Below are 26,703 nucleotides of genomic sequence, written 5' to 3'. Positions count from 1 at the left end.
CACAGATAACGCTATAGATCTCAGTCTAGGTTGCCATAACACAGCTATCTGGTGTGTTATGCCCAGAGCCCCTGGTGGCGCAGTGGTAAAACTGCCGCCCTGTAACCAGAAGGTTACAAGTTCGATCCTGACCAGGGGCTCAAGGTTGACTCAGCCTTCCATCCTTCCGAGGTTGGTAAAATGAGTACCCAGAATGTTGGGGGCAATATGCTAAATCATTGTAAACTGCTTAGAGAGCTCCGGCTATAGAGCGGTATATAAATGTAAGTGCTATTGCTATTGCTATTGCTATCTGTCCAGATCACACTCCCCCCGTAGGAGATCGCCAACCCCACAATGGGATAGACATCACTGCTGTGAACATTTGCACCCAGAAGGACGTCCACCCCCACAAACGTTGACCTCAGTGACTAGCCTTCGTATGCCCTCAGCACCTCAGCCAGAGCAACCCATGTCTCTTGCATCCACACAGCCAGTAGGTGCTGTGCCAAAGCAGGACCTCTCGATGGCACCTCTTGAGAACATTACTCCAGAACCATCTGACAGGATTCTAGAATCATCAGCTTCAGAATCAAGTTCAGAGGAAGACACTGATTATTTGTCCTCACCAGACCAAATATATATCTACTAGGCACAGTCTGGGAAGCACACTGGTGGAAATTTGAACTAACAGCCTCTTGCTCCCTAGGCAAGTTGCTTCCCCGCTGTGCAACCGCAGCTGATTCCACTCTCCTAAACTAGCCAGTAAATCCATCGCTGTCCTCTATTATGTTGACGATGCAGTTATTCTATCTAGAACATCTGTTGGCATGAGAAGAGCTTTATGTAGGTTTGCTCAGTATTGTGAAGAGGAGTATTTATCTATGAATGTACAAAAGATTAAGATCATGGTTTTTGCTTTTAAAAAACCTAAGAAAAGAAGCATGTCTGGTGGATTAACAGGGAGGTAATTGATCAAGGAAGGACTTATAAATACCTGGGAGTGTTCTTCAGTGAAAATGGCTCTTGGAGGGCCCACTGTGAGCATGTTGCAACTAACGCTCAGAAGAGTGTCTCTACTATTTTAAAATTTTTCTTTCACAGAGGTGGCCACGGTATACCAGCTGCAGTTAAGGTCTATGAGGCTAAAGTGCTCTCACAATTGATGTATGGTGCTGCTATTTGTGCCCCGTATTCCTTTAAACAAATGGAGGTGGTTCAATCAAAGTACTTGCGTGTTCTATTCTCGGCCCCCAGATGAGTGCTTAATGTCATTCTATGGCTGGAGGCTGGCCTAAAAAGAGTGGAGGCCAAGGTTTGGATGAATGTATTTAACCTTTGGATGAAAATCATTTTCTGTCCAAAAGGGCTAGCCCCTCTTGTTTTGGAAGACAGCTTCCAATCTAGCTGGCATAAATGATTCTATGTTATGTTGGGCAAGCATGGATTCTCCCCTCAATTTCTAATGCCTCTGGGCCTTGATGCTGCTAAAGGGCCTATAAAACAATGTATAGCAGAGCCCCTGGTGGTGCAGTGGTAAAACTGCTGCCCTGTAACCAGAAGGTTACAAGTTCAATCCTGACCAGGGGCTCAAGGTTGACTCAGCCTTCCATCCTTCCGAGGTCGGTAAAATGAGTACCCAGAATGTTGGGGGCAATATGCTAAATCATTGTAAACCGCTTAGAGAGCTTCGGCTATAGAGCGGTATATAAATGTAAGTGCTATTGAAAAGCAGAGCAACCTGGCACAAATTGCTGCAAGAAACTTTCTTAGTAGTTTCACGAATTACCTGGAACCAGCCCACTATTTAATGAATTTAACTACCTTGTCCCAGAGAAGGGCCTTCTCCCTTGCATGATTTAACTCATTCCTATCTGAGTGTACTGGAGGGTAGATAGCATAAAATCCGTATTACCAGTCAAATCTGTCCTTGTGGGCAGGGCGTTGAAACTGTGACATGTTTTTCTATACTGTACATTTTACAGGGATATTCATATTTCTTTTATCTCCCCCCTTTTACCAAACATTCCTGTTAGAACAGATGATGGATATACAACTTTTTTATTAGCTGATCAATGTGGATCTACAACACTGTGTGTGGCCAAATTTTGTGCAGCCGCATGTAAGATCAGGTCTGAGTTTATCTAAGTATTTTGCATTACTTGTACTATTTTTATTGTGTTTTATTTGTTTCTGTGATGTTGAATAATGACTGTAGTAAAGCATTCATTCATTCAGTACCAAAGACAGATGCAGACCTATGCCCCATTTTAGATCTTTGACACCTTAACTCCTTGGTCATTTACAAGTGCTTCCGGATGCTGACAGTATCAGACATTATTCCTCTGCTTTTGGAAGAGATGTGGTTCGCTTCCATAGATTTAGAGGACACTTATTGCCGTATGACCCCAACAAAGAAAAATTCTACATTTTCAGATAGGGTCATGCATGTTCCATTTCAAGGCGATGCCCTTTGGCCTCTTCTCCATCCCAAGGGTGTATACGAAATGTATGGCAGTGATGGTAGGCCATCTACAGGAAAAAGGAACACAGATCTTTTCTTTCTTGGATGACTGACTCCTAGCAGCCCCTTGTCCAAAAACTCTTTGCAGGGGTCTTCAAGAGACCACTTATCTCCTGCAACAATTAGGCCTGAACATAAATTACAAGTCTCAACTGACACCCACTCGCAGGATAGAGTTTGGGGGCATTGTATTCGACTCCATAGCAGCTGCGGTGACCTTACAGGACAATAGTAGAGAACACATCACGGACCTTGCTTGCTGTCTTTGACAGTTGCCATACCACCCTGCAAGACAAATACAACACATGTTAGCTTTAATGGCTTCCACAACCTCAGCTTTGCCAATTGCCAACCTACATATGAAGCCTCCAAAGAGGTGGTTCCTCGATATTTTCAAACCTACAAGAGATCACCAATTGAAGACACTAGAACTACCGTGCTCAGTTCATATTGCTCTCACCTGGTGGACCATCAGGTCAAATCTGTGTCAATCTACAACTTTCACCAGACCAGGTCCTCAGGCTAACCTCGCCATGGATGCATCAGAAGAATGCTGGGATGCCCATTTCCTAAACCTTCACTTAAATGGGCACTGGTACAGGGCAGAGGCATGGCACTGTATAAACTATTTGGAACTTTTGGCAATTTTCCAAGACCATGAGGGCTTTTCAGCCAGAGCTCATAGGTTGCCATGTCCAGATGGACAACACCACCATGAAGGTTTACACAAACAGGCAGGGTGGGGCAGAGTCATGCTCTCCGGTAGCCTTGACACTAGAGATCTGGCACTGGGTGCTCTGTCACTGCTTTAACCTCCCAACAATTCACATCAAGGGCCTACATAACACAGTGGCAGATAGTTTGAACAGAACCCAGACAATCTCACATGAGTGGTGATTACACCCGAGAGTGTTGAAGGAGGTTTTCCAAAGCTGAGGGAAACCTCAAATAGACTTGTATGCCAGTTTGAACAACCACCAATGCCCAATCTTCAATACCAGAGCAGGTATTGGGCAGAATTCCAGAGGAGACACCTGGTCGAGCATTTTCACTTACCTGTTTCCTCCAATCCTATTGATTCCATGAATATTTCAGCAGATAGAGCAGGAGAAGGTGAACTGCATCCTCATTACACTGTGGTAGCCATGTCATCATTGGTTTCCCCAGTTGCTGTGTCTGTCATGGAAGTGTTTCTGCCATCTGCTGATGCAACCTGCACTTCTGTCTCAACAGAACAGCAAGATTCTCCATCTGCACATGACTACTCTGCACCTAACGGCATGGAGAATTCAACTGACTGGACTTCTGAACTACAGGAGGTGCTAACAACATGTAAAAAGCCCTCCACAATGACCTCCTACAAAGTGAAATGAAAGCATTTCTCAGAATACTCCGGTCATTTGGGACTTTCTGATCCCGCTATGGATCTTCTGACTCTCATTCTTTCACATTTACTGCGGCTAATGAAGACAGGTCTGCCGATGCCTTCTATTTTACACCTTGTAGCAAGTGCAGCCTTTTGGTCCTTGCCTTCATCAACTTCTCTATTCACCATGCCAAAGGTCAAACAATTCCTGAAGGGTCTAGCATATTTACACCCGGCTGTCCCAATAATAGCACCACTGTGGGACTACCCCAAGTCTTGTCTGCTCTCATGGGCAAGCCCTTTGAACCTCTGGCCACTTGTGACCTCCATCTCCTGACATTTAAGACTGTGTTCCTGGTGGCTATAACTTTTGCCTGTAGAGTGGGAAAGGGTGGGAAAGTGGAAAATAGAGTGGGAAAGGGTGCTAAGCTCTGACCCACCTTAATTTTTCAAAAGCAGAAGGTCACCCTCATGCCAGATGTCTCCTTCTTGCCAAAAGTGGTTTCCACCTTCCATAGGTCCCAAATGATTTCCTTGCTAGTGTTCTTCCCTAATCCAGCATCCACTGAAGAATGCAGATGGCACACTTTAGAAGTCAGAAGGGTATTAGATTTCTATATTCAGTGCATGTCTTCCTTCAGACAATCACCAGCATTGTTTGTGACCCATGGAGAACCACTCAAGGGGCAAAGGACCTTCGCACAATCCATTTTGGCTTAGATAATGCAGACTATCAAGGTAGCTTATCAGGTGGCTGACAAACATCAGGGTCCATTCTACCAGGGAAGTTGCCTACATCCATGGCTTTTGACTGGGGACTGCCACTAGAATCAATCTGCCAAGCAGCAACTTGGTTATCCCTGATGTCTTTCATAAGACATTATGCTCTGGATCTCCAGGCACATAAGGACTCGGCCTTTGGAAGGTCATTTTACAGTCCCTGTTCCTCTAATGGACTGTGAAGGCTCACCTGCCTCTCTGGGTCTTTGGGCTCTGCTTCCCTCCTCCAGTGATGATAGGAGCTTGTGATGCACTCATCTATGTGATGGACTGTAGTGGTCCATGTCACCCTCTGCACCTCCAGCCAGCTGCTTCTAACAAAAACAAAACAAAACTCCTTCTTCCTCCCAACGGCTCTCTGGTTCCCACCCTTTTGGTCCTTGACTTCATTGACTTCTCTATTCACCATGCCAAAGGTCAAACAATTCCTCAAGGGTCTAGCATATTTACACCCAGCTGTCCCTATAATAGCCCTACTGTGGGACTACCCTCGCAGTGTCCCCACCCCCAATCCCATCTCCTCTCCTGAGCAGTCTCAGTGTTCTTGTCCTTCCTGAAAACAATTATGCAGTTTTCCCCCAAGCAGCTGCCTCTCCATTCACTTTGCTAAATCTATGTGCTTCATATGCATATTTATATAATAAGCTACATCCTGAGTAGGCATCAGAAATCTAATAGAATTATCTGTGTGCAGTGTGCCAAAAACTTCATGGAGAAATCATTTGCTCCAAGTTCACCTTTGGAGTTTGAGGGAATCATGTCAGAAAAGAATAATTTCCTTGATGCACATCATCTGTCCTAAAGTGGAACACTGACAAAGAACTTCATAAGAATTCCCTTGCTGTTCTCCATGGGGGAAGGCCATAGGTCGAAAAAGTATACCTGGGCAGTATACCAGGGGAAATATACCTTGTTAACCCTATTCTGTTACATGAAAAACTTACCAAAAGTCCCACGCCTAGCTGGGCTGGGCCGGGCCAGGCCACATGGGAGTGTCTAGAAGTTGAAGAAAAATGTGTGGTGATTTTATGTTTAACTTTTATGTCAAATGCCTACTGTGGTGTTAGAAGAGCACATGATGCTGACTTACAGTTATGTTAAGAGATGCATCAGTTTGGTCATATGCTATGACCAGCTGCAGATCGCTTAGAAGCTGTTCTCAGGAGCAGCCTAGCCTCTACTTGTGTGGAGCACCAGGATCTGTGTGGATCCCAGAGCTCCCTTCCAGCCTAAGCCCAGCTCTTAGACAAGATTAAGGTAGCTAGTGCTCCCTTAACCCGCCTGCCTTTCTCATGTGTCTCCTTGGCTCCACAGAGCTGAGAAGACACAGAGACAGTTGCCTAGAGCGCCCATCTGACAGGGGAGTCCCCCAAAGCACTGTGTTAGTCATGCGGTGCCTTATGGGATATAGTCATGCGGTGCCTTATGGCCAAGAAAATGAGTCCGGGCCTCTGTTGCTCCAAGCTGCCAGAAGCAGTGCAGATGGTCATCCATACTGCTCCCAGCAGCACAGGTTGTGTGGGCACACAGTTTGTGCACCAAAAGAATAAAGAGGGATTGCCTGGGGGAAAGGTAGGTTTAACCCTGCCTTCCTACCTGCCCACCCTACTGCCCGTCCAGCCGTGTGAATGGGCTCTTAGCTCATCCTAAGTTGCAATTGTTCCTGCCTGCAATAAAGGCTTCTCAGCATGCTTAGAGCTTCCATTGCAACAGGATGTCTGGGAAGTGCAGTTTCTGTATTCCTGAGGAGGATTTAAAAAACAACAACCCTAATACTAAACTAAAGTCCTTCAGTGTTGGCAGTAAAGGAACTCTGGGCGTGCTGAAATCTTAATTGCATGGGAATTCAGGATAAGCCCCTGGCTTTTTGCCAGTCTTTCCTGCTGGAGTTTCTCCTCCATGCATCTCACAGCTTGGTAGTTTTCTGGAAGTGTGGGGAGAAGGTAGGGAAACCAGCAGACTGGCACTGGCAGAGGACTGGTGCTGAGGCATTACTGTTAGAAATTTTGAGGGAAGAATTGCTTCTGCTCAGAATGGCTGGAGGATTTCCAAACTGTGGACTTTATATTCTGGCCCTCCCATTTCCAAAATGTGCTGTTGTCACTTCTAGTTTTTGCAAATTGCAGGTTTCATGCCCTATAACCTTCCAGAAACCTTGACCAATTTAGGCATAACCCTGTCCAGTTACAGACAGCCTAGCTTTATACAGCAATGCTCTTACTCATGCAGACCAGAAAGCAAGCTCTGTAGTGTCCTCACAACACTATCTCCCAGACTCAGCCATGTGTCTACTGTGAATCCACAGTAAAGAAACCAGCTTATGGTTAAGAAGGTTCTTGAAATGGCATGGTCATTCCTTACTAATAAGCTCTGTAATAATAAGCCTGGCTTGAGGATTTTTATTGGTGTTTAAGAGGTAATGAGAATTCTTTGTCCTTCTGAGTAAGTTTACACCACTTGGGAAATTTTAGCAAAATCCACTTCGTGCTCTTATGGTTCATTATTTCAGTGCTACAGTTCCATTGCTTGTCTAACATTCAGATTTTCTGTTTGACAAAAAAATTGAATCATTTCAGTCATGTATAAGGAGCCCAAGGAAATCTATGGAAAAGGATATTATAACTTCATCTCCAATGCCCTTGCCTCTCTGTCTGGCTTAATAAGAGCAGTTCAACTCTTCATTAGCCCTGTCCTTAATCCATTAGTTCCATTTATGCTGAGAATTAGGCATATAAACAAAATCAAGAGATTATGCAGCTGGGTGCCAACTTTTATGCGCTGCAAGGACTCCTTTGGTGAATGCAGCATTTCTGTTTAAATGAGGGTGAATGCGTTTTGGATGTGCTCCACCCACACTCCATTTTGACTGCATTCATATAATCACAGTGGCCCTGATTAAAGATCTAATCCTGGTTATCTGTGCTGGTTAAATGTGATTTAAGCAACATTTAAGCAGGTTGACCAGAATTGCCCAGGAATTCTGCATTCTCACATCCAGCTCTGCAGAGCTCAGCAATCTTGGCTAGAGAGTTAACCAGGATCATCATGATTGTGTGAATGCAGCCTCAATAACTCAACTTTTAATAGATGTTATAAAGATGGAAGGTTTTAGCTTCAGGTTCAGATATCAAAGGCAGAATCTGGCCCTTTGTATCATATAAATACATATAGGAGGCTGCTTTGTACAGAGTCAGACCATTGGTCCATCTAGCTCAGTATTGCCGCTCTCCACATGAGTAGGGTAGAGAGCTGTGAGGGGGCTTGCAGGGAGCAGTCAGCTTGGCCTGGGCAGCTGGATCGGCTGCCCACATGATTACCAGCTCAGTCACGGAGCCAGTTGAGGCAGCAGGGATTGGGGGCCTCCTAGTGCCCAGAAGTCCCAGAATGACCCATGCAAATGTGTGGGGCATTCTGGGGACACCCCCCCCGACACTGGGAGGCTTGTTTTGGCCTCCCGGTCAGTCTCCTCATGAGTCACCGCAGCGCGGAGCCGTGCCACAACACCACACAATCTGGAAAATGGGGTTAATGGGGCACATGCTCCACTAACCTCATTAAAGGTGGGCTGCTGCTGGGTCCCAGCAGTTCACATGCGTGGTGGAAACTGGGCTGGGCTCCCTTAGCCTGGTTTCCACCACTGGTGAGAATAGCCTCAGTGACTGGCAGTGGCTCTCCATGGTTTCAGGCAGGAGAACTTTCCAGCCCTGCCAGGAATTTAACCTGGGACCTTTGTGTGCAAATCAGATGTTCTACAACTGAACTATAGCCCCATCACAATGGCATGTTAAGCAGAATATAAATCACAGGCAGATTGAAGTTATACGATTTTTTTTATTCCTGTATCACTGTCATTATTTCCTATAATGTTTATTCCTATCTGCAGTCAAAGAGAACTTACTGGTGATGTTTTGGGGTTGTCAACAGGCCTACATTCATTTCACATCCATCCCCCTTCGTTCATACAGGCTGGCACCCATAACATTCAGGTCCCCTGCTGATCCCTGTATCATTAATTTCATGCAGTGCATGTCAGATGCCGTAGCAGTGTCAGCTGGGTTATCCACAGAGTTGTCATAAGTGCTATAGTTACATAATAAGGACTCTGTATCTAACATTTGCCTGCATTTACGATTCCAGGACAACATCCTCAAATTACCAGACACTGTCTGGACTTGAGAGCACATCCAGTTCTAATATCTGGCTAAAGTTTCCCTTTTTTGTTGGGTTTGGTTGATTGTTTGGATTTCTTACCTCCCCTGTAGTATGTGGCTTGTGGCACATTGTGGTCTAGGTTGCATACACTAGAGGGTGCTGATGGCTGGATGGCCCCTCCTTGCACTAGGAGAAGAGTCTGAATTTGAAGGCTTCTTGTTCTCCTTCAGGTATGACTCCATGGCAGAACAATCATAGGAACATAAGACGCTGCCATATACTGATTTGGACCATTGGTCTATCTCGCTCAGTATTGTCTTCACAGACTGGCAGTGGCTTCTCCAAGGTTGCAGGCAGGAATCTCTCTCAGCTCTATCTTGGGGAAGCCAGGGAGGGAACTTGGAACCTTCTGATGCTCTTCCCAGAGCAGCTCCATTCCCTGAGGGGAATATCTTACAGTGCTCACACTTCTAGTCTCCCATTCATATGCAACCAGGGTGGACCCTGCTTAGCTAAGGGGACAAGTCATGCTTGCTACCACAAGACCAGCTCTCCTCTCCTCATCATTTAGAAAGCATATGGCATCTGCATCTTGTTCTGCTGATATAGAGATGCAGATTTCATATCATGGGGCTCTCTATATAACAATTTTTTTTTAAAGGCATGACCAACACTCACACTCATCAGAGCTGTGGGAGGCAGACACACGGGGCTGCAGCTGAAGGAGTCTGCCCAAGACAAGAGCATAAGAACAGCCCTTTTGGATCAGGTCCAAGGCCCATCTAGTCCAGCATCCTGTTTCACACAGTGGCCCACCAGATGCCTCTGAGAAGCCCACAGCCCTCTGAGAAGCTGAGGGCATGCCCTCTCTCCTGCTGTTGCTCCCCTGCAACTGGTAGTCAAGACTAGTAGCCATTGATAGACTTGTCCTCCATCAATTTGTCCAAGCCCCCTTTAAAGCCACCCAAGCTAATGGCTATCACCTTTCGACAAGGGGGCTTAACATTTTACCACCTACAGCTGGCCGGACAGTCTAAGAGGGACAGCTAAGGAGTAGCATCTGGTTGAAGTGCCCTGGCTAGAGCTGCCTTGTTTCTGTTTTTCTGTATTTGCTCTCAGATCTATTCAGCTGTTACAAAACCTTATCAAGTGACTTTAAATATTCTTGTTAGGACCATTAGGAGATGTTGCTGCTCTCTTCCCCACAGATCCTGTAAGCTCTAAGGACTTAGGATAAGAAAGCATGCATCTGTTTTTTCTGTAGTTATGTCCAGACTAGGAGAGGAAGACACTGGGCATACTGTAGCAATGCAAGCTTAGTGAAGGATGACTGCAGAAATATTTTGTAGACTAATTGGCTGGGCTTCACATTTTAAAAGTCTTTTTTGTCACAGAAAGGAAGGACATAGTTTTATTTCGCTGAACCTTCCTTCTCTGATAGTCCCATAGATCTGTCCTACAAAATCTCCACCTGTGCTTTAATTTGGATGGTTCAACGTATGCATGGCTTTTGCTGCCATCTAGTGCACTTTGGTATAAATAACAACCACTGTGGGAAAATGGTTGGATAATGTGTGAGAAATAAGCCAACAGAGTAGGGATGTGCATAAAACCGGTTCTCCCGGTTCGGTTCGGGTCCGGACCGGGGAGGTTCGGTTCTGGTTTTGCCGGACCACCCCCCCGGTCCGGTTCGGTTTCGAACCGGTTCGGATCCGAACCGAACCGGTTCGGATCACAAAAAGTGGCTGGTTTTGAAGGGGACATTGTGTTCTACCTGCCACCCAAATTTCAAGTCGATTGGACCTTCCTCTGATTTTTTACAAATTTTTTTTAAAAAATTAATTCTTGCCCATAACTCACAATGTGGAGCCCTTAGGGGCAAAAAAGCTGGGGTGGGTGGTAGCCACCCATGGGTGTCCTCCACCCCAAAAATCCCAAGGCAATTGGTTGCTCCTAGTATTATTGGTGAATTTTTGAAGAAAATTTTTTTTCCATTGCCTAGAATGGGGGTTTGGGGCTGCCCCAGACCCGCCTCTGTGGGGTGGCAGCACCCCCAAAGTGGGTCCGGGGCCATGGCAAAAATGCCCTCAGTCCCTCCCTGCAATCCCCGTAGAGATAGGAGTGATGGTTCTGTTGTTTTTCTGAGGTGTTCTGAGTGTAGATTCTATGATAGCTAATGAGATTTCCAATGAGACACCATGAATCCACTCTCATTTGCTATCACAGAATCCACACTCACTCAGAACACCTCAGAAAAACAACAGAACCATCACTCCTATCTCTACGGGGATTGCTGGGAGGGACTGAGGGCATTTTTGCCATGGCCCCGGACCCACTTTGGCGGTGCTGCCACCCCACAGAGGTGGGTCTGGGGCAGCCCCGAACCCCCATTCTAGCCAATGGAAAAATTTTTTTTCTTCAGAAATTCACCAATAATACTAGGAGCAACCCAACAATTGCCACCCCATCTTTTTGGCGCCTCTCTCTGGGCGCCCTAACACGTAACACCTAGTCAGTCCATCTTAATGCCAACCTACTACCACCACTCCTATCCAAGCAAGTAAGAGGAGGACACTCAGAGAGACAACACCCACTCTCTGATCTAACAAAAAGGCCACTGCTGTGCTGCCTGCCAGCACAGCAGCAGCAGCGGAGCAGCACACTAAGCACAAGAGCAGCACACACAGAGAAGAAGCAGGAGGCGGAGCAGCAGAGCAGCAGACCTGCCGCTCTGCATGATGGGTGACGTGATGCCCAAAGAAACCACCGCCTCACTCAGTGCCTGCCACTGACTAGGCCCGACAGACAGAAGCCAGCCAACCTGCTCTGCTCTGCTCTGATGCTCCCCATGGATGATGCACACACACCCTACATCTGCATCCCAATGACCAGACCAGACCAGACCAAGTGCGCAGAGTCAGCACAGGCCAGCAGCCACCAGCCCAGAAACAACAACAGCTACTACTGCTACCACCACAACCAGTGTTGCCGCTACAATAACATTCCCAGTCCAGTCACGCGCGCCACAGCCTGAGCCTAGCACACAGCCAACAGCTGCTGCCAGCCAGTGCCTGGCAAGCCCAGCCAACATGAGGAGGAGAGAGCTAACAAGTAGACGGCGCACGCACATCACCAACCCATCACGACGGCACAACTGCAAGGGGAGAGGGCACAATTACAGGCAGGAGGAGGAGGAGGAGGCAAGGCAATCCTAGCACAGATTTGAAAGTTTAAAATCCACCAGGACATCTTCTAGAATCTAGACTTCTGTTTTTTCTACCACCAGCTGTAGTGTCTAGTTAGTCAGTGTGCTGTGCAGCTGAGCTGAGCTGAGCTGAGCTGCATGTGAGGAAGGGTGATTGTAGCTAGTTCTTTAGTTTCAGCAGACTGAGCATTGAGCATGGGCAGTGGCCTTGGGAAGCAACACAATTACACGACACTCACCTGCTGCTGCTGGTTCTAGAAGTTGCCTCTTCTCGTCTTCACCTCTTCGTGTGTGTGTGTGTGTGTGTGTGTGTGTGTGTGTGTGCAGTGAGTGCATGCCTTTTGCCTTGCTGGAAAGAAATGCTTCTCTGGTCCACCACCACATATCTGCTCAAGGACACAGAGGCCCAAGGCAGAGGTGGTGGTGGCACCAGTGTGAGTGCATGTGTGCTGGTGGTGTTTGCCACCACAGGTGTTTTGTGTGTGTATGTGTGCGCTGCTAGCTAGGAGGGGGGAGGGAGGCAGGGAGGGAGGCAGGGAGGCAGGGGGGAGGAAAGGGGAGGGGGAGAGGGATGTAGAGGGGATTGAAGGGGGGAGGGTCCGGCTCAGAGTTGGTCAGCCACATATTTGTGCACACACGTGCTCACGTGTGTGCTTCGGTGGGAGAGACCAGACTCTCATCATCTTCCAGACCGGGGTTGGGGGCAGGTGAGGCGGTGGTGGGCTGGAAGGGAGGGAGGATGGAAGGTGGTGAAGAGGAAGGGGAGAGGATGAGAGGGGAAGGATGGAGGGAGGCATGGGGGGGGAGGAAAAAAAACATGTAGACAGACACACACCACACTACACACAGAAAGCATCCACACACAGAGACAGTGCTAGGCATCCATTCACACAGACAGACAGACAGACAGACACACAACAGGAAGAGACAGACTGAGCCTGCACCACACACACACACACAGAGACCCAATTCCCCCCCTGCACAGTTATCAATCAATATGTTGTGTTGGCAGCCAGTTCATTGCTATTCTGATGGTTTTGGGTTTTTTGCCATCAGCCAACATCAACAGTGACCACAATCAAGATGAACATAAGATGATAATAATTCATTCGTTTCATTTCAAAAAATCACCCAATCATTTTCTCCATGTAAACCAAGCCCCCCACACATGATTTCTGGTGACATTTTCAATAAAATCAATTCATTTGGCATTCATCATTTTGTTCTCCCTTTGTCACCTTTTTTCCTTTCTTTTGCATAATTTTGAGGCTTGATTTTGACATGGGGTTTTTAAAGAAAAAATTATTTACATGTTTATTTACTAGTATTTACATATCTACACTGCATTTTAGAACGTATACCCGCCGCTGCCGCTAAGTCTAGTACTCCGTGGGCTGTGCTACTTTGGGGGGGTGTGCCGTGCCCACGCCAGGTCCCAAAATGCTGACAGGTGGATAGATAAAGGGCCTGTGCTGGTCAGCATTGGGTTTCTTTTTAGGTGGGCGTGGGCATTGTAAACATCTGGCCAGTTGCAGCACTACAACTACTACTACAACTGCATCTCTGTGTGGGCACACTACACGCTGCGACTGGCTGGCACGGCTCAGCATCTGTCACGTCAGCTCAGCTAGAGGTGGAAGGGGGGAGGGTAGGGATAAGCAGAGGTCGAGCCAGGCAGGTGACCAACCATGGGGCAACCCACGGTAATCACTCGCCCGTCTCAAACTGCAGCTTGGGGTAGCCCAACAGGGGGAGGTTCACCTTAAGGAAGACCAGCTGCTCCACCAGACCAGGGTCCAAGCGGGAGCGAGAGGGTGTCACCACGTCCCCGGCACGTGAAAACACCCGCTCGCTCTGGACACTGGTTGGGGGGCAGGAGAGGAGGCGCACAGCCACCACCGCCAGGTCCGGCCAGACTTGGCGGTGGCTCGCCCAGAACTGTGCGCAGTCCACGCCGTCTCCCTCCACAGGCTCCTCCAAGTACTGCGCAACGCATTGCTCAGCACTGGAGGGGGGCCTGGCAGGTCGAGCCTCCCGCATACCAGGCATGGCGCCATAGCAGAACCGCTGAAACCACTGGGCCGATCTCGAGTCGGTAGCAAATGGCTGCTGCGATGGCGCCGCCTGGGATGCCGCGCTGCTGGACTGGGAAGAGGGAGGGGAAGGGGAAGCTGACGCCGGCTGGCCGCCCATGCTGCTGCTGGGTGCGGGTTGGGCCGCGAGGGCTGCCCCCGCACCACTACCAACACCCTGGTCTCTGCGGGCCCTAGCGGCCTCCTCCTCCCTAACCTTCTCGACCAGGATGCCCTTCCACCTGGGCAAGTCGTCGGCACTCACGGCATTGCCCTTGAGGGCTGGGTGACAGAGACAAGCGAGGACATACTCCTCCCTGTCTCCCAGCACATCAACGAGCCGCTTGTCAACCCCAGACCTCAGCCTCCCAGCCAGAGCACGACCCTCTGGCGTGGTCAGAGAGATATGGAGTCCACCCATCAGCTTCTCGAGACCAACAGCTGTGGGCAGCGCCTGGCTCAAGGGAGTGGTGTCGCCACACAAGCCCTTCGTGGCAAGCTGGAAGGGCTCGAGTGCCGACACCGCCTCGGACATCTGCTTCCACTCTGCGTTCGAGAAGTCGCAGACATCCAAGGACTCGTCCCTCGCCAGGGCGACAAGGGCTCTCTCCTGCTCCAACAGGCGCTGGAACAGGAGGAAGGTGGAGTTCCACCGCGTCTCCACATCCGTAGGGATGAGATGGCGAGGAAGGCCAAGGTCATCCTGCTTCTGGCGAAGCAGTCTCCTGGACTTCTCGCTGCGGTGGAAGTGGGCGGCCAGCTTGCGGGACTTATCCACAAGCGTGGCCGTGGCAGCAACAGCAGCTGCGATGGGGCGGGCCCCCTTCTCCTGGGACGCCTTCAGCTCCTTAAGGCCAAGGGCGTCCCTGACGGTCAGATGGAGCATGTGTGCCATACACCGTATGTTCACACAGTCCATGACTGTCTCGACAGTGGCGGTAACGTTGGCTCCATTGTCGGTGACAATGAAGCCGCGGGAGAGGTGTGGACACCCGCCAATCCACTCCTCTATCTGGTGGTCGAGTACGGCCGCCACCTCCTCCGCGGTGTGCCTCGTGTCCATCGTCTCCACGTGCAGGACGGCCCACCTGTGCCGTAGTGCAGCGGGAGCCGCGCCGGACCCGGAAGCATCGCCCGCGGAGGTCCCCTCACTCTCCGGTCCCCACCAGTGGGCAGTGAGGGCCAGGAAAGAAGCGTGCATCCCACTGACACTGGTCCAGAGGTCAGTCGTGAAATGCACGCTTGTCCCGGCCGGAGCTGCACGCAGCTCGGCCGACACGAGCTCCCTGCACCGGCGGTACAGGGAGGGGACCACGTTCCGGCTGAACGTCGTCCTTGAGGGGATGACGTATTCGGGAGCCAGGTATTGGAGAATACGGCGGAAGCCGTTGTTCTCGACCACCTGAAACGGCTGGTCATCGGTGGAAATCATCTCCCCTATGAGGCGGGTGAGGTGATGATGGTCCACGCGAACAATACGCTGGCTGCCCGAGGACTGCGTCCACCGCTGGACGGGCAGTGTAGCCTGCCTGCTGGCTGGCACACTGCCGCTGCCCGCCCTAGTGGCAGATGCACAAGGCGCACTAGCGCTGCCAGCCTGTCCCCTGAGACCTGGGTGGTGACGCTCTAGGTGTCTCCACATAGGCGTCGTACCCAGGTGCGCAGGGTCCCTTCCACGGCTGACAAGCATCCTGCAGTGGACACAGCGGGCGTGGAATGGGTCATCTTGAGGGACCTCAAAATGCACCCATGCACCACTGCCCTTGGCCTCCTGCGCCCTGGGCGCCGTCCTAGGCCGTTTCTCGCAGGGTGGCTGCAGTCCTGGGGGGGGCGGCCGCCGCTGCCTGCCCACTGCTGCCACCCAACCCGCCCCTTCCGCCCTCCACAGCGGAGGAAGGGCCCGGCTCAACTGGCATCGGAGAGGCAGGCCTCTCCTCCACCACCTCGCCAGACCGCTCCCCACCAGAGTGTCGGGCTTCACGAGGGGGGGCCCCACTGAGCGGCGAAAGGATAGGGGGAAGGGGCCCCAGAGGGAGGGAGAACCTGGCTGCATCGCTGCCAGCCGCACGGTCCTCACCGCCCTCTACCTGCTCTTCCAACTCCACAGTCTCCTCCACCTCAACAACAGGCGGTAGCTCAGCAGCACCTGGTGCCGCCGGCGAGGAGGGACCCGCCACAGCCCTAACAGTGCCACTGCCTCTGCCGCGATTGGCGGCAGCAGGCGTGGGGAACTGAATCCTGCGCACCAAAGATGGGGCCGGAGCAAAGAATTCTCCAATGGGGAGAACTGGGGTGTCCTCAGGCTCCCCGCGTCCTCTCCCTCCCCGTGCCGCAGGCGCACCCCGCACCTGGCCTCTCCCACCTCTGCCTGCCAGCCTTGAGCGAGCCCTGCCCGCCACACGGCGCTCAGACATGCTGCTAGGTCAGAAGGAGGGAGACTTTAGGAGGAAGGCCAGACAGGGTCAGAAAAATAATTTGGAGGGGCTTAGGGGCCAAAAAAAAGGCAGCTGATTTGGAGGCGGCGGGGGGGAAGTTTGTTTTCAAAAAAGGAAGCCAATTGGGGGGAAAGGAAGACTTTTTGATATGGGGGGGAAGCCAATCGAAGTGAGGGGGAGGGTGTCCTTTTTAAATTTGGGAGTCCACCAAGCCAGTTGGGGAGATGGGTCTGGGAGGGTTTTTTTTTAGAAAAATAGGGGGTTAAAGGGTGGAACCCCGGTGTGGGAGGGTGGCACGGGCAGTTGGGTGGAGTAGTTGTGGTGTGGGTGGCAAGTTTTTAGCTTTTTTTAGGGGGGAGAGTGGATGGGGGGAGGGCACAGCACCTACCAGGGGTGGGGGAGGGATGCAGTCAACGCTTGGGAACCTGCAGATCAAAGGAGGAAACCCTTATTTAGTGAACTGGAACACAAAGTGTGGGTTCTGGGGGGTGGTTCTCAAGTAATGCTCCTGTGGGGGGAGCATCAAACTCAATGCAGCCTATTTAGTGACTCTAAATTGCACACAACCAAAACCAGAACCCAGTCACACCAACACAGAGGTTGAACCCACCCACTCTGTGACTCTGCCTGCCCAATGCCATGGCAAGCAAGCAGCAGCAAACACTTGATGGCAGCCTCATGGATTGAACATCATGATCATCATCATACGTGTGTATTGGCCCAGCATGTAGTGGCAGCATCAGAGCCCAGCCAGGACCCCACTCAGACTGCCCCAGAGGCAAGGAAGCACTCTGGCATGGCATGGGCCCAGCATGTAGTGGCAGCATCAGAGCCCAGCCAGGACCCCACTCAGACTGCCCCAGAGGCAAGGAAGCACTCTGGCATGGCATGGGCCCAGCATGTAGTGGCAGCATCGCATCAGAACCCTGGACCCCACTCAGACTGCCCCAGAGGCAAGGAAGCACTCTGGAAGGCACCTGTTCAAAAACCACCTGCAAGACGCATGCAATGCAACGCAACACACAGCAGCAATTTCTTTACTGGGCATGGGCATGAAGACACAAGTTTTACAACAGTACATCTCCTCTCCAAGGTTCCCTCCCTCCTCCCCACACCCAAATGCATTTCAGAATAGGGGTGTCCCTATTTAAAACCGCCAGCTAGGGAGAGAAAGGGGCAACAAAAGGTGCACAATCGCACACGCACTAACCCCTCTTCTTCCGGTCCTTCTCCTGCCGCTCACTGCTGGTCACGGATTCGCCGCCGCCAGCCAGCCACCCTGGGCTGAGACACAGCAGGGCGGCCGCACGAGGCACACAGGCAACCGGGGTAGTTCAACAACGATGGAGGGGCAGAAGTGAGGAGACAACACTATTTGTGTCGCTCAACTCACCCCCAAGCAGAGACAAAATCAACCAAAAACTATAAAAAGAAAAAAAAAACCGATGGCAGCCGCCAGGTGGGTAGGCTACTGTGTGCGGCTGCAGCTGTGGGAGAGGAGGTGGAAAGTGAAGGGGAGCAGAGAGAGAAAAGACTAAGAGAGAGAGAAAAGAGAGGGGGGCAGGGACAAAGAGAAAGAGAGGAGAGAGAGAGAAAAGAAAGAGAGAGAGAGGAGAGAGAGAGATAATAGAGAGAAAGAGGAGAGAGGAGAAGCGCAGCGCAGCAGGGAGGGGGGATTCAGGTGTGGGGGGAGGACACAGCAGTAGCAGCGGTCCAAAGAGGTGGGGGGAGCAGAGAGGGTGTGTGTGGTTGGGGGCTAGTGTGTGGCAGGGGGCCTGGGGTAAGTGGAGAGAGTCGGGGGCAAGGAGAAAAAGAGGTGGGGTGGGGGGAGCAGAGAGGGTGTGTGTGGTTGGGGCTAGTGTGTGGCAGGGGGCCTGGGGTAAGTGGAGAGAGTCAGGGGCAAGGAGGAAAAGAGGTGGGGTGGGGGGAGCAGAGAGGGTGTGTGTGGTTGGGGGCTAGTGTGTGGCAGGGGGCCTGGGGTAAGTGGAGAGAGTCGGGGGCAAGGAGGAAAAGAGGTGGGGTGGGGGGAGCAGAGAGGGTGTGTGTGGTTGGGGGCTAGTGTGTGGCAGGGGGCCTGGGGTAAGTGGAGAGAGTCGGGGGCAAGGAGAAAAAGAGGTGGGGTGGGGGGAGCAGAGAGGGTGTGTGTGGTTGGGGCTAGTGTGTGGCAGGGGGCCTGGGGTAAGTGGAGAGAGTCAGGGGCAAGGAGGAAAAGAGGTGGGGTGGGGGGAGCAGAGAGGGTGTGTGTGGTTGGGGCTAGTGTGTGGCAGGGGGCCTGGGGTAAGTGGAGAGAGTCGGGGGCAAGGAGAAAAAGAGGTGGGGTGGGGGAGCAGAGAGGGTGTGTGTGGTTGGGGGCTAGTGTGTGGCAGGGGGCCTGGGGTAAGTGGAGAGAGTCGGGGGCAAGGAGAAAAAGAGGTGGGGTGGGGGGAGCAGAGAGGGTGTGTGTGGTTGGGGGCTAGTGTGTGGCAGGGGGCCTGGGGTAAGTGGAGAGAGTCGGGGGCAAGGAGGAAAAGAGGTGGGGTGGGGGGAGCAGAGAGGGTGTGTGTGGTTGGGGGCTAGTGTGTGGCAGGGGGCCTGGGGTAAGTGGAGAGAGTCGGGGGCAAGGAGAAAAAGAGGTGGGGTGGGGGGAGCAGAGAGGGTGTGTGTGGTTGGGGCTAGTGTGTGGCAGGGGGCCTGGGGTAAGTGGAGAGAGTCGGGGGCAAGGAGGAAAAGAGGTGGGGTGGGGGGAGCAGAGAGGGTGTGTGTGGTTGGGGCTAGTGTGTGGCAGGGGGCCTGGGGTAAGTGGAGAGAGTCGGGGGCAAGGAGAAAAAGAGGTGGGGTGGGGGGAGCAGAGAGGGTGTGTGTGGTTGGGGCTAGTGTGTGGCAGGGGGCCTGGGGTAAGTGGAGAGAGTCAGGGGCAAGGAGGAAAAGAGGTGGGGTGGGGGGAGCAGAGAGGGTGTGTGTGGTTGGGGCTAGTGTGTGGCAAGGGGCCTGGGGTAAGTGGAGAGAGTCAGGGGCAAGGAGGAAAAGAGGTGGGGTGGGGGGAGCAGAGAGGGTGTGTGTGGTTGGGGGCTAGTGTGTGGCAGGGGGCCTGGGGTGAGTGGAGAGAGTCAGGGGCAAGGAGAAAAAGAGGTGGGGTGGGGGGAGCAGAGAGGGTGTGTGTGGTTGGGGGCTAGTGTGTGGCAGAGGGGTGTTGGGGGGAAGGGGAGGGGGCAACAACAAACAGCAAAGGAGAAACTGGAACAACTCGGGCAGCAGCAGCGATTAGGCTGGATGGGGTGGTTGGGGGAGGAGCTGGGCCTGGGCTAGGGTCTGGGAGGAGGGAGGGTGGGGGGGGCAGGCAGGGGGGGGGAGGAGGAGGAGGAGGGTAGCAAAATATATAAAGCAATATATATCAAGAGAACACAAGCCAGAAGTTAAAAAAAAAAATGAAAAGAAAGACTATAACCAGCAGAAAAAACTTGGGGGTGGGGGGGTGGGGAGGGTTAACCAAACACAGACTCTGAGGGGGGCCACTAAGTGAACAGAGACAATGAAACCACAATTGCTGCAAATTAATAATAGCAAATGAATAAGTGGAACCAAGCAAAGAAAACTGGACTCTGTTTGGCAGCAGCAAACTTGGGAGAAGGCTGGTTGGGGTGGGGTGTGGTTGGACTTGGAGGGGCAAGTTTGGAGCAGGGAACCAAAACTGATTATATGGGACAACAAGAAACAACAACAGAATCCTCTGGGGGTGGGGGGGAGGGATTCAGGGAACCAACTCGCAGGGCAGCAGCAGTCAGCAGAAACAAACAAAATGGTACAATTTAAGCAAAACCAGCAAGCAATATATAAATGAAACCAATGGAATGCAATGTGAAAATCAAAAAGTTGGACAAAAACAAGGCAGGACAAAGAGCAATAATTAATGGAAGAAGATTTAAAGCAATGAGGATGCAGTGGGTGGGAGTGGGGGAGGGGGAGGGTAGGCCCAAAGGATGAGAAGGGAAAGGGGGGGGAGGGGGGGAGAAAAGCAGACAGACAAGGAACAGGGAAAATTGGGGGAAATTAAGAAGAAAGTAAAGTGAAGTAACACACAGTATACAGACAAGAGACAGACAGAGAGAGGAGACACACAGAGAGTCACAAAGGGCAGGTGGACAAAGGATTAGACAGAGCACACACAGAGAGACACAGGACACAGTCAGGACTCACAGAGACACCAGAGCAGCCAGCAAAGGGCAAGCAGGTCTCAGAGATGATCCCACAACTGCAGCCAAGAGAAGTTTCCAGAGAAGAGGCTTGGGTTTATATAGGTTTGAAATTCCCTCCTTTGGGAGCCCCCACCTTTGCACTCCCCCCACGGCCAACAGGGTGCCAGCTCTCAACAGTGCAACAGCCAAGCAGCCTACCAGACCAAAGGACTCATTCTGGCCAATCAAGGATCAATAGCGCAGCCAATACAATGCCTGGAAATAGCATCACAAAATGGATGCAAGGAGGAGCAAAAGTTTCGGGAAGGAGACACAAAATGGAGGACACACTTGGAACTTTAAAGAGACACTCCAGAGACTCAATTTCATTCCCGAACCGGTTCGAATTCGGTCCGGCTCGGTCCCCGGAAGGGCCCGATTCGGTCCGGGATCGAGCCACCGGATCCGGACCGGTTCGGACGAACCGGTCCGGATCCGAACCGAACCGCACATCCCTACAACAGAGACCAGCATGAAATATACATTTCAGAAGGGAAAGGAAAACAAATCTGATCTGTTGTGATGGACAGAATTCTAATCACTCTCTCTGCTGCTTAAAGCATGAAAATCATTTTTTTTAAAGAAAAAAGTTATGTTCCAAATATAAAATGAATCTCAGAACAGGAGACAACGGTTAACATCCAGGCTAACCTTCCAAAGAAGCACCAGGCTTTCTGTTACATGAGGGGGTACAATTTCCCCTTCCCTCTGCAACAGCTTGTATCTCCCCAAACGATCACCCTGAGGGTCCCTCAACTCTCATGGACATAGTTTCAGGAGGCACAAGTGGTTGCAGAGGGAAGGAGAGATCACCAAAAATCACCCCTCCATCCATGGAAGGTTAGTCTGGATGTCACCCTGTGCTTATTTGAAATGTATTTGCAATCGTGATGTATTGTTCTTTAAATTTAAAAAAGAAAGGGGGGAAGAGTATCATAAAGTTGCACATGCAGAATAATAATAATAATAATAATAATAATAATAATAATTATTATTATTATTATTATTATTATTATTATTATTATTATTACACATGCAGAATGGGCCTTCCCTTTTTAAAAATGGCTTCCTCGTTTAACTTTTGCACATTTTGTTGGTGGAGTTGCAAGTCTTTTTCCCGAGCAAACACTTGGTAAGGATGTCAGCCACTGACTATAACTTTGCTCTGTTCTTTTCCTACTGTTTTCAATTAGGCTTAAGCTTGCGAGCATCTTCTGTACTGTTTACATTGTAAATAATCTGTATAGCCACCTGAGAAAAAGCACCATTAAGACGCATCTAATGAATAGTAGCACAGCCAGTCTTTTCGCCTCGGAAAATCAGTCAAACTGAGCTCTGAAGGGGAAGGCAAGTTCCAAAAATGACAAGATTTTTAAGGAGTCCTTTCTTTCTATACTTCCCTGAACAGGTAATGTTGTGAACTTACACAGCTGCCAGACCATTGGTCCATCCAGCTCAGTATTGTTGGCAATGACTGGCAATGGCTCTCCAGAGTTTTAGGCAGGTATTTCCCAGCCCTAGCAAGGACTGAACTTGGTATCTTCCCACACACAAAGCAGGTGCTCTGCCAGTGAGCTACAGGCCATCCCCATCTTGCCGAAGAGTGATTCCGCTGATAAAAAAATATCAGCGATATTGGAAAAATTCATATTTTAGAAATGGCCTTTGATCTAAGAGAACAATTGTCCCTCACCTTATAATGTTTTTATTTACACTGGAAAGAATATGAAATCTTAAGCACACTTGCTTGAGATTAAGTTTGTATAAAATCAGTGAAACCTTCTCCTAACGCAAATATTATTAAGTAAAAATGTATATCTCACTAGGACTGGTCTACCCCAAAACCCATATTGTGTCCCACACATTATTACATTTTAATACTATTATCGTTGCCCTTATCATTCATCTTCATTACTTGGAAATGAAATCGCTTCCTTGTCAACACGGTCATCATTTAACTAATTTACAGTACAGTGACCCAGGGAAATGTGCATCAGATTGCAGCTTTAGACAGAAAACAAACTTGGGTATGTTTACTCAGGAATAACTCTCAGGGGCTGACATCCTAATGAAGTCCATGAGCTTCTAGGGCCTCTGGGGGTGAAAGTGGAGCCCACGCAAAATTGCACTTGTGCCCCTGCATGAGTACAGTTGTGCAAGCACCTTTAGATTCTGGAGTGCTCCCTGCACTATGGAAGAGCTCTGGAAGACTGGAAACACGCAACAGTTTCCATGCAAGGGGGTGAGGGAGTTGTATGAGGGCTCCTTTCACACTCCTACAGCTCCTAGAAGCATGAAGCACTTCGTTAGATAGGATGTGAGCCACTGAGCTCAATGGGGCTCCCTCCCGACTAAGTGTATTTAGGTTTGCAGCCCTTTTTGAATATTTTCCTGAAAGGCGTTTCAGAGTTGGTTGTAAATGCTGTTTATTAAAATATTAATAAAATAATACTATTAGAGGCGATGTGGAAATTGAAACTGTTGCAAAAACATTCCCTGGTTGTCATTAAATGTATAAAAATAAAGACTGATTAAGCAGCCAGAATTATGCTAACCAAATGCCAGACGCCTAAGCTTTCTCTAGATGTTTCCACTGCTGAAGAAATATTATTATTTATTTATAAAATATATTAATCACCTTTCTGTTAATAAGACACTCCAGGCAATTTGCAATTAATAAAATTAAATCACTCCAGGAACAAGGCAACATTAATAAAAGCAGAAGACAACAAATTAAAGCCATAATTAAAGCCATTTTAAAAGGCACAGGAGAATAAAAAGTATTTAACTTCACACCTAAACATCGGTAATGGAAAGGTCTGATAGGTCTCTTGGAGAAGCCGACTCCAAAGTTACGGCATCATAAGAAAGAATGTCCTGTCCCAGGACCCACTAGCTTTAATACATTGCAGAGAAGGAACTTGAAACAAGACCTCTCTAGCAGATCATAAAGAATGAAAATATACTGGTTGTCATCCTCACTAACGGTGCTCATGTGCTGTGAAGAAGTGTCCTTGCTGTGGAGAGCTTCCTGAACTCTGTCGTGATTATCATGCATATTATATTTGCCAGTCTCTCCTTTCCCCAGAAGTGCCCTATGCCACCCAAATGTATGTCTCCGGGGGGTGCATAGCCCTCAGAGACATATTTTTGGGTGGTACAGGGCACTTCTGGTGAAATGAGAGATCAGAGAAAATCACACACTCACCCCATGTGTGATAACCACTGTGGAGCTCAGGATGTTCTCCACAGGAGCGACACTTCTTGCTGGAGTGCATGCATATGAAGCTTTTCTTCTTAAAAAAGAAAAGAAAAAGAATCAACAGTAGACAACTGCTCCCTGTATTAGGCTGTAACCTATTTTTGTAACTCTCCTTACTTTCAAAGGCAATTTGCCATGACTCATGGCAGGTGGAGGAGGAAGACAGCATGTTGTGCAAGTAACACAAGCCCCAAACCGCTTGAATGTTGTTTTGAATGCCACTTGACTGCTGTCTGTTGTCTTTTCCTCTGCAGACAGTTTTGATTATACAAGAGGTGTTACAATTAGTTCTTCATGTATACTGAATTCTAGATTTCTCTGCGCACAAAGGCCAGTTTTCGAAATAACAAAATAGAACAGAGAGCATTCTGAAGCTTGTTCCATCAAAGGTGCTGCTGTCCATGGTCCTGAGTGCCTATAGCCAGCACCTATATGAAAGACAGCAATTTCATTCTGTCTTTTAACAGCCAGAGATGGTGGGATCTTTTCCAAAACTTTGTAACTTAGCTTCTAAAATTTTCCATCTATATATATAAAAGGCTAAGGACGTATGTGGCAAGCCCTGCCCTCACCTTGCAGCAGCTGTGACCAATGAATTCCAAGGAGCACCTTCCTCCTCCAGCCTGCTCCAGGAAGAGCAGCGGCATTGCGGCAGCAGCCTAGGTCGGCTCCAACCACCATTGCATCGCCCCACCAAGTCTCCTTATGAAAAGAACAGCCAAGCCGGGGTGGGAGAGTGCACAGAGGGCCGTCCGTGCAGGCCAGACGGGAAGCCCCGGCTCGGCCGTCCTCCTCACGAGGAGATTCTGCATGGTGACAGAAAGGAGTGGCTGAGTGAAGGGGAAGGAGGTGGTGGAAAGGAAGAGTGAGTGAAGGGTAGGGGGTTGCTGGCTGAGAGTGAGTGACTGACACTGAGCAATAAATGACCACTGGATTGCAACTTACAATGGGTCTCTCCACACTATACATTTTTTATATATACCCTGCATTGTTTGCTGTGTACTGTGTGAAAAGGCCCTGAGTTTGAGAATAATTCAGCATAGGGTTTCCTCTCTGCAGATGGAACTCAGGTTTCCTTGATAGCTTCTTCTGAATGGATACTGCAAGAGCAACAGGCATGTTAAAAAGCGATTGTGAAATGGAGCCTTTATTCTTTTGTGCTGCTGGTATAATGAACAAGCTGTATGTTAGAAATAAATAACACACTGATACTTTATTACATCTGAGGTCAGAGGTAAGAGAGAGTGAGCCAATCTAAACAAAACATTGCGGTATTAGCAGAGAATTGCTGGGACAATATAATAAAAAGAAAATATAATTAAAAAGGGAAAACAAATCAGGCAATTTCCATATAGTAGCAGCATAATGTTACCATCTCATAGATTATTGTGTTCCTCATAATTTTAAGTTGCATTACACCACTGTTTTAAAAAATATACAGTAATACTGTATTCTATGATTTCAATAAGCTGCGGAGCATCTGTAAAAAGCAACAGTACATTACTGCAAATGTACAGTGGCTTATTGCAATAGAGTCTATTAAAATAACTTTAAATGGAAGGCCCTGAAATATAAGAGCTAAACTCTGTATGTAGTTTTGATTTACTGTATTGGTGTTAGAGCATTATTTTATCCTTATGGCTAAAGCGTTTACATTAAAGGCAGTTGCCAGAACCATAAACATTACAAATTGTCATAAAACAATTCTGGAACCTGATGTATGAGGCCACTTGACTAGGCTGCCTAGAACTTTAACATTTGCTTCATCTCTTGATAGCAAACCATGAAGTAGCTCATTGCTCCCCCATAACAAATGATGTGCACTAAACATTTGTAATATGCTCTGCAGGCTTTGAGTTCCTGTGATGGTCCTATGAATATGACTTGTGGAACTATTCACAGGCCATAGGTCTTGGTGTGCCCCCCTAAAACCACGGTGAGTAGTCTGGGATGCCTCCACTAAAGCACCTGTTGCTCTCTTAGAAAGGAGGTCTTTGGGGTCCTTTAAAAAATTGTATAAGGGCTTTTATGCAAGTAGTTTCCCGGTGATATAATGTATAAAGACCCAATCACATGGTGGGGACCGATCACATGCATTCCACCATGCCATCCTAATGGGAGGGGTGCCAGTTCCATGGGAAAGACCCATGTGATCAAACCATGCCCACGTGGTGAGTAAACATTCCAGTTGTATGAGACCTACTCATGAAAAAGAAGTTTGTTTTTGTTTGTTTGGCATATTTATATAACACCCCAAACTCAAACGACACCCCAAACTCACGACTTTGGGTGGTTTACAATTTAAAAACACACACAGATTAAAACAAGCTTAAAAAATTAAAACAATTTAAAAACAATGAGGGATTCTAGAAGTCTAATTAAAAGCCTAGATGAACAAATGCATCTTAATGGCAAATGCATCTTTCATTCCAAAGCCTCTGAGCAACAATAGAAAAGGCCTGTCCCTGAGTAGCCACCAGACGAGCTGGTGACAATAGAACAGCAGACAGAACAACAGCAGACAGACCTCCTCAGCTGATCTCAATAGGCGGCTGGGCTCATAACAGAAGAAAGTGTCCTCTTAAATAGTTTCTTCCTAATTCATAGCTTGGGTAGAAAGACCCTCTTCCTTTCATGAGATCTGATATTATTTATCTCGAATGGCTGACAGGATGTGCAAATTTGCCTCTCCCTAGCGCTCCACCTCAGGGCTGCTG

At 49.2% G+C, this 26,703-nt stretch overlaps 1 protein-coding gene across 2 annotated transcripts in view; it reads left to right on the top strand.

The window, feature by feature from the left end:
* Window positions 1–26,703, top strand: part of LOC128340819 (protein eyes shut homolog) — a 130,526-nt gene that overhangs the window by 41,488 nt on the left and 62,335 nt on the right. The gene's annotated exons all lie outside the window — the stretch shown is intronic.

The sequence above is a fragment of the Hemicordylus capensis genome, chromosome 1 (assembly GCF_027244095.1).
Source record: "Hemicordylus capensis ecotype Gifberg chromosome 1, rHemCap1.1.pri, whole genome shotgun sequence".
Taxonomy (NCBI): domain Eukaryota; kingdom Metazoa; phylum Chordata; class Lepidosauria; order Squamata; family Cordylidae; genus Hemicordylus; species Hemicordylus capensis.
Note: the sequence above shows the minus strand (reverse complement) of the source record. Positions and strands in the feature narration are given on the sequence as shown.